This window comes from Canis aureus, chromosome 19 (assembly GCF_053574225.1).
Source record: "Canis aureus isolate CA01 chromosome 19, VMU_Caureus_v.1.0, whole genome shotgun sequence".
Taxonomy (NCBI): Eukaryota; Metazoa; Chordata; class Mammalia; order Carnivora; family Canidae; genus Canis; species Canis aureus.
Window position 1 is genome coordinate 43,178,883 of NC_135629.1, and position 6,284 is coordinate 43,185,166.

Below are 6,284 nucleotides of genomic sequence, written 5' to 3' on the forward strand. Positions count from 1 at the left end.
TGGGATCTTAGATGTATTGTTAATAATCCACATTAAAAAAATTATATACCTTGACACACTTTCTACGTCAATACCTAGAGCTATTCATTATTTTCCATCACTGCATGGGTTCCGTGCAGCTGCAACATAGGTAATGTAACCAGCACCAGGTTTTAGGCTGTTTCTGACTCTTCAGCCTGAGACAGTGCTGCCATGAATGCCAGTCCTGTATATGTGTGTGTGTGTGTGTTTGTGTGTGTGTGTGGGGTGGGGTAGGGTGGGGCTGGGGGAGGACATGTCTTTCTAGGAGTGGCCTGAGGTCAGGGCAGTCATCAAAGAACACACAAATTTAATAATTTTGGATGAATAGTATTCCTCCCAAAAGCTGAGCCACTTTACGTTCATACCTACGGTATAGGAAAGTGTTTCCCCTTTTGCTAAAAATGGATATTATTAATCTTTTAAGATGTGCCCATTTAATGGTAGAAAGTTATATCATTGCTATCTTAATTTGCATTTTCTTGATTGGAAAAGTTATCTTTCTATGTGTCCTAGTAAATCCTCTTTATATACTTTGCTTATTTTTTTTAAAAGATTTTATTTATTTATTCATGAGAGACAGAGAGAGAGAGAGAGAGAGGCAGAGACACAGGCAGAGGGAGAAGCAGGCCCCATGCAGGGAGCCCAACGTGGGACTCGATCCCGAGTCTCCAGGATCAGGCCCTGGGCCGAAGGCAGTGCTAAACCGCTGAGCCACCCGGGCTGCCCACCTTTGCCTATTTTTAAGATTGGGTTGCCTTTGTTTTTCTTACGAAAGGTTTTATCTTTTCTGAATACTAAGTTTTTGTTTGTTTTTTTTAAAACTTTTTAAATTTTTATTTATTTATGATAGTCACAGAGAGAGAGAGAGGCAGAGACATAGGCAGAGGGAGAAGCAGGCTCCATGCACCGGGAGCCCGATGTGGGATTCGACCCTGGGTCTCCAGGATCGCGCCCTGGGCCAAAGGCAGGCGCTAAACCGCTGCGCCACCCAGGGATCCCTGAATACTAAGTTTTTGTCAATGATTTTACAAATATTTCCGTATCTTTTGGAAATATAGGGAATAGATGGAATTATGGAGTATTGCTGTAAAGACCTTTAAAATTATTATGGAGTCAGATAGTCTTTACTTTCTTTATGGGTTTTGTGCCTAGCTGAGGATGGTCTTCTCCATCTCCAGATTTTTAAGGTATCTTCCCATTTTTCTTTTTATTTTGATAAATATTTTTTTATGTGTGACTGTAATCCATTTGAAATTTCTGTTCATATGTGGTGTGAGGTGGGGATCCAATTCTGTTTCCAACTAGAGAGCCAATTACATGGATACTATTTCTTATGGAGACTATTTTTTCCTGCTGATTTGAATATCTACATTTATAATAAAGAAATCTTAATATATTCATTTTATGTTTACAAAACCTCTGTTATTGTTCCCGTTGATTTATTTGTTCCTGAGTTAGTGCTATACTGTTTCAAACAGCTTTATGTTATGTTTTGTTAAATGGTAGTAAAAGCTAAGCTCTCCTTTTAAAAAAAGATATTCCCAGGATCTGTGGGTGGCTCAGTTAGGTGTCTTGCCTTGGGCTCAGGTCATGATCCCACAGTCCTGGGATTGAGTCCTGCTTCTTCCTCTGCCTGCTGCTCCCTCTCTCTGTCTGCCGCTCCCCCTGCTTGTGTTCTCTCTCTAACAAAATCTTTAAAAAAGAAAAAGATGCTGACTAATCTACAGAGTTTGTCTTCCATGTAAACTTTACAAGCAGTTTGTCAGTTTCTATTAAAGATACTCTTGGTATTTGAGTTGAAGTTAGATATGCAGACTAATTTTACAACGTTGAATTCCTAACCAGGGTTATGGTATATGGCTCTTCTGTTCATGGATGTCTGGAAAAATATTGAGTTTATTTCTAAGTATTTTATAAATTTGGGTTACATTTATTGTGGATGATATCTCTTCCCATTAAATTTTTTTCCTGATTTTGCATATTAGGTATTTTAAAGCTGCTGATTTAAAAAAAAAATAGTGATCTTGTTTCCTGGTCATCTTGCAAAACTGATTTATTTAATTCGGCAGTTTCTCAGTTGATTCTTTTGGGTTATTTTTGGCTAATCAAATACCCTAAAATGGTGAGAGCTATGTCTTGTCCTTTTTTGAAAATCCTACCATTTATTTCTTTTGTTATCTCATTGCCCATGACTTCTAACACAGTGTGAAATAGTGGCGATACTGGTGGGGGTCCATGTGCTGACCTTGACCTCAGCCTTCCTATGTTTCACAGATATTTCCTGGGAGTCTTTGCTGTGCCTGGCATGGTCTTGGGTCCTAGTGACACAGTAGTGGATTATTAAGATGATTATATGGGTTTTCTTACTTAATTTGTTCACATAGTGAGATTCATTACTAGATCTCAATAGATTTCTTAGATAAATCCCTTAATACACTGTGGATTCCATTTGTTGGCATTTGGTTGAAAATTTCTGCCCCAAAGTTGGATTGGTCTTCATTTTTCCTTTCTATTCCACCATTTGTTCAAATTTGGTGTCTTTGCTGTGTTAGCCTCTTAAAACATGTTGAGAAGCTTTTAGTATTTTTCCATGCCCTAGAGCAGTGTATATAATGCCAGCATGATCTGTTCCTGAGGTTTGGTAGATAGTGCACGTAAAACTCACTGGACCTGATAGCTTTCTTAAGGAACAGACAAATCTTTGACTATTTAAAAAATATCTTGTATAGTTATTGGCCTAGTTGGGTTTCCCACTTCTTTTTGCTTTAATTTTAGTATAGAAAAATCACTAACTTTAACCTAGAATCTTACATTTCAAACTGATGTATAAAATTGAACCTATGGCCTCTTTCCTATTTTTTGTTAAGACTATTTATTCATGAGAGACACAGAGAGGCAGAGACATGGGCAGAGGGAGAAGTAGGCTCCCCATGGGGAGCCTGATGTGGGACTCAATACCAGGACCCCGAGATCATGACAAATGCTCAACCACTGAGCCACTCAGGCTCCCCCTCTTTCCTATTTTTTGTTTGTTTGTTTTCCCTTTCCTATTTCTTTTTAAGATTTTATTCATTTATTTATTCATGATAGACACAGAGAGAGAGAGAGAGGCAGAGACACAGGCAGAGGGAGAGGCAGGCCCCATGTAGGGAGCCCGATGTGAGACTCGATCTCAGGATTCCAGGATCATGCCCTGGGATGAAGGCAGGCGCTTAAACCACTGAGCCACCCAGGCTGCCCCCCTTTCCTATTTCTAATATTACTTAAATATGTACTTTTTCCTCTTTCTTAATTATTAAAGATTAGAATTACCAAATTCTTGTCTATTTCATAGGTGTTTTTAAAAATCCATCTGGTAGGGGTGCCTGGGTAGTTCAGTCAGTTAATCATTTGATACGTGATTCGGCTCAGGTCATGATCTTGGGGGATTGAGCCCTGTGTTGGGTCTGCACTCAGTGGGGAGTCTGCATGAGATTCTCCCTCTGCTGCTCTCTCTCAAATAAATAAATAAATCTTTAAAAAATCCATCTGGTATATCTTATTGGTTAGCTTTCTGGTGTCTGTCCTTACCTCATTTTACTCCAGGTCCTGGTCTGCAGCCATCCCACTGTGCAATGCTGTTCATATTTTTTAGGGTGGAACTGTCACACTCCCAGCTCCCAAGAGGGGTGGCTCCTTGATCTGATGGAGGTAGCATAGTGCAGTGCCCCGGCTGCTTGGCTCCAGTTGGGTTACTCAGCCAGCATAAGGCATGGTTAGAGAGACATGTGCACTCTTTCTCTGAATGTGGGTGAGGAAGCAGAAGGATGTGGGCTGTTGGCAACCAGTTTTTACAAGTTTTTATTTAAATTCCAGTTAATCCACATACAGTGTGATATTGGTTTCAGGTGTACAATGTAGTTATTCAACACTACTGTACATCACCTGGTATAGTTGGCAACCATTTCTAGACAAGGGGACCAGCTCAGGAGGAAGCTGCCATCACTGAAGAGAGGAGAAGAATTTTAAGCCTATTTGAATAGAAGTTTCTCTTATTTGGGGACTCCTAAATGATACAAACTAGCTTTTGGTTTTGGTAATCAAACCTTTTTTGTTCATTCATTAAAGCTTTTTTAGCTTTAGTAATTATAACCTTCTACTTTTGGGGGTATGTATTTTACTGTCATTTTTCAAATTTCTGGAGTCATATGCTGAGTCAGTTAACAGACTTCTTTGGTTTCTAATATTTTCACTTAATTCTATAAAATTTCCTCTGGGTCTCACTTCGGCCACATTGCACAGGATTTGCTATCTACTGACCTCATTATTCATTTCTGTATTTCTTTTTTTTTTTTAATTTTTTTTTAAGATTTATTTATTTATGATAGACATAGAGAGAGAGAGAGAGAGAGAGAGGCAGAGACACAGGCAGAGGGAGAAGCAGGCTCCATGCACCGGGAGCCTGACGTGGGATTCGATCCCGGGTCTCCAGGATCGCGCCCTGGGCCAAAGGCAGGCGCTAAACCGCTGCGTCACCCAGGGATCCCCATTTCTGTATTTCTAATTTCATGGTATATTTCGTATTTAACCCAAGAGTTCCCTAGAAGTTCCCCAGAAGTTCCCTGGAAGGATGCCTGTGTGACTCAGTGGTTGAGCATCTGCCTTCAGCTCAGGGTGATCCTGGGTCCTGGGATTGAGTCCCACATCGGGCTCCCTACAGGGAGCCTGCTTCCTCTGCCTATGTCTCTGCCTCTTTCTCTGTGTCTCTCATGAATAAATAAAATTGAAAAAGAATAAAGAGTTTATAGAATGTTACTTTCTCAAAATAAGTTAACAAAGTTTGTTTTTAAAAATTTCAGATGTGTTGCTCACTCTTTTGTTTTTAAATCCTAGTATCATTGCATCGTGGTACAAAACTGTGGCCCAAATTGTTCAGCTTTTAAGGGCAGGTTATTGTCGTGTTCTTAGTAGGGTCTAGTGGGTGGTTGATTTTTATAGATACTCCATCCTCCAAAGACAGAGTGGGAGAAGGCGTCCCCCAAAGTGGATTGTTTCAGTTTCCCACAGATCACGAATTGACTTTGCTTTATGGGTTTTTTTTTCTTAAGATTTATTTATTTATTTATTCATGAGAGACACACAGAGAGAGGCAGAGACATAGGGAGAGGGAGAAGCAGGCTCCATGCAGGGAGCCCTATGTGGGACTTGTCCTGGGACCCTAGGAACACACCTTGGGCCGAAGGCAGGCACTCAACTGCTGAGCCACCCAGGCATCCCTGCTTTATGGGTTTGATGTTATGTGATCGATAACAAACTTTATGATGTTACATAGTCATTATAATTTTTATCTTTTCCCAACAACGTGAAATAACTTTTTCTGTTTAAAGCTTTTGTCCTGAATCACATCTCTAAAGATCAACACTGCTATTTCTGTTTTCACTTGCATATACTTACTGTGTTTTTACCTGTCTTTTTACTTTTGACTGCTTCGTGTCATTTTGTTTCAGCTGGCTCTCTGGTGAGTAGCATGTGAGAGACTTTTTTTTTTTTTTTACCCAATATAAGAAACTTTGACTTTTAAAAGTAGAAGGTTATAGGGCAGCCCGGGTGGCTCAGCGGTTTAGCACCACCTTCAGTCCAGAGCACGATCCCGGACCCGGGATCGAGTCCCATGTCAGACTCCCTGTATGGAGCCTGCTTCTCCCTCTGCCTGTGTCTCTGCCTCTCTGTGTGTCTCTCATGAATAAATAAATAAAATCTTTTTTAAAAAAGTAGAGGGTTTTTGTATTCATGTTGGTGGTAGTGATGGATATGCTTGGTTTTTATTGAATTTTATCCTATTGTGTTTCATTGACTGGTCCCCCCAAGGCATTATTTTCCACAAAGGCAGGAGATAGAGCTTTCCTTCTCTGGATTTATCTTTCCTTTGTTTTGTTTTTGTTTTTGTTTCCTTTTCTTTTTCTTTCTTTCTCTCTTTCTCCCTGTTTCCCCCTGGAAGAAATTTGATTGTAGGGGTAATCATTCCTTGATTTTCAGCCAGGTATCTCTAGACACAGTTTGTTTTGCCTGCTTTTGAGTTTCATACAATGTGTACCTTTCTGTGTCCGGCTTCTTTCACTCAACAGCATGTTTATGAGATTGGCCATGTCGTTATATGTAGCAGTCCACTCTCATTGCTGGCTAGTATTCTGAGCCTCCATCCTGCCTTTGAGGGCTGTTGGGTAGCTTCCAGTTTAGGCTTAATGCAGCAGTAATGCCGTGAGCTGTGAACCATCTCTTGGAAC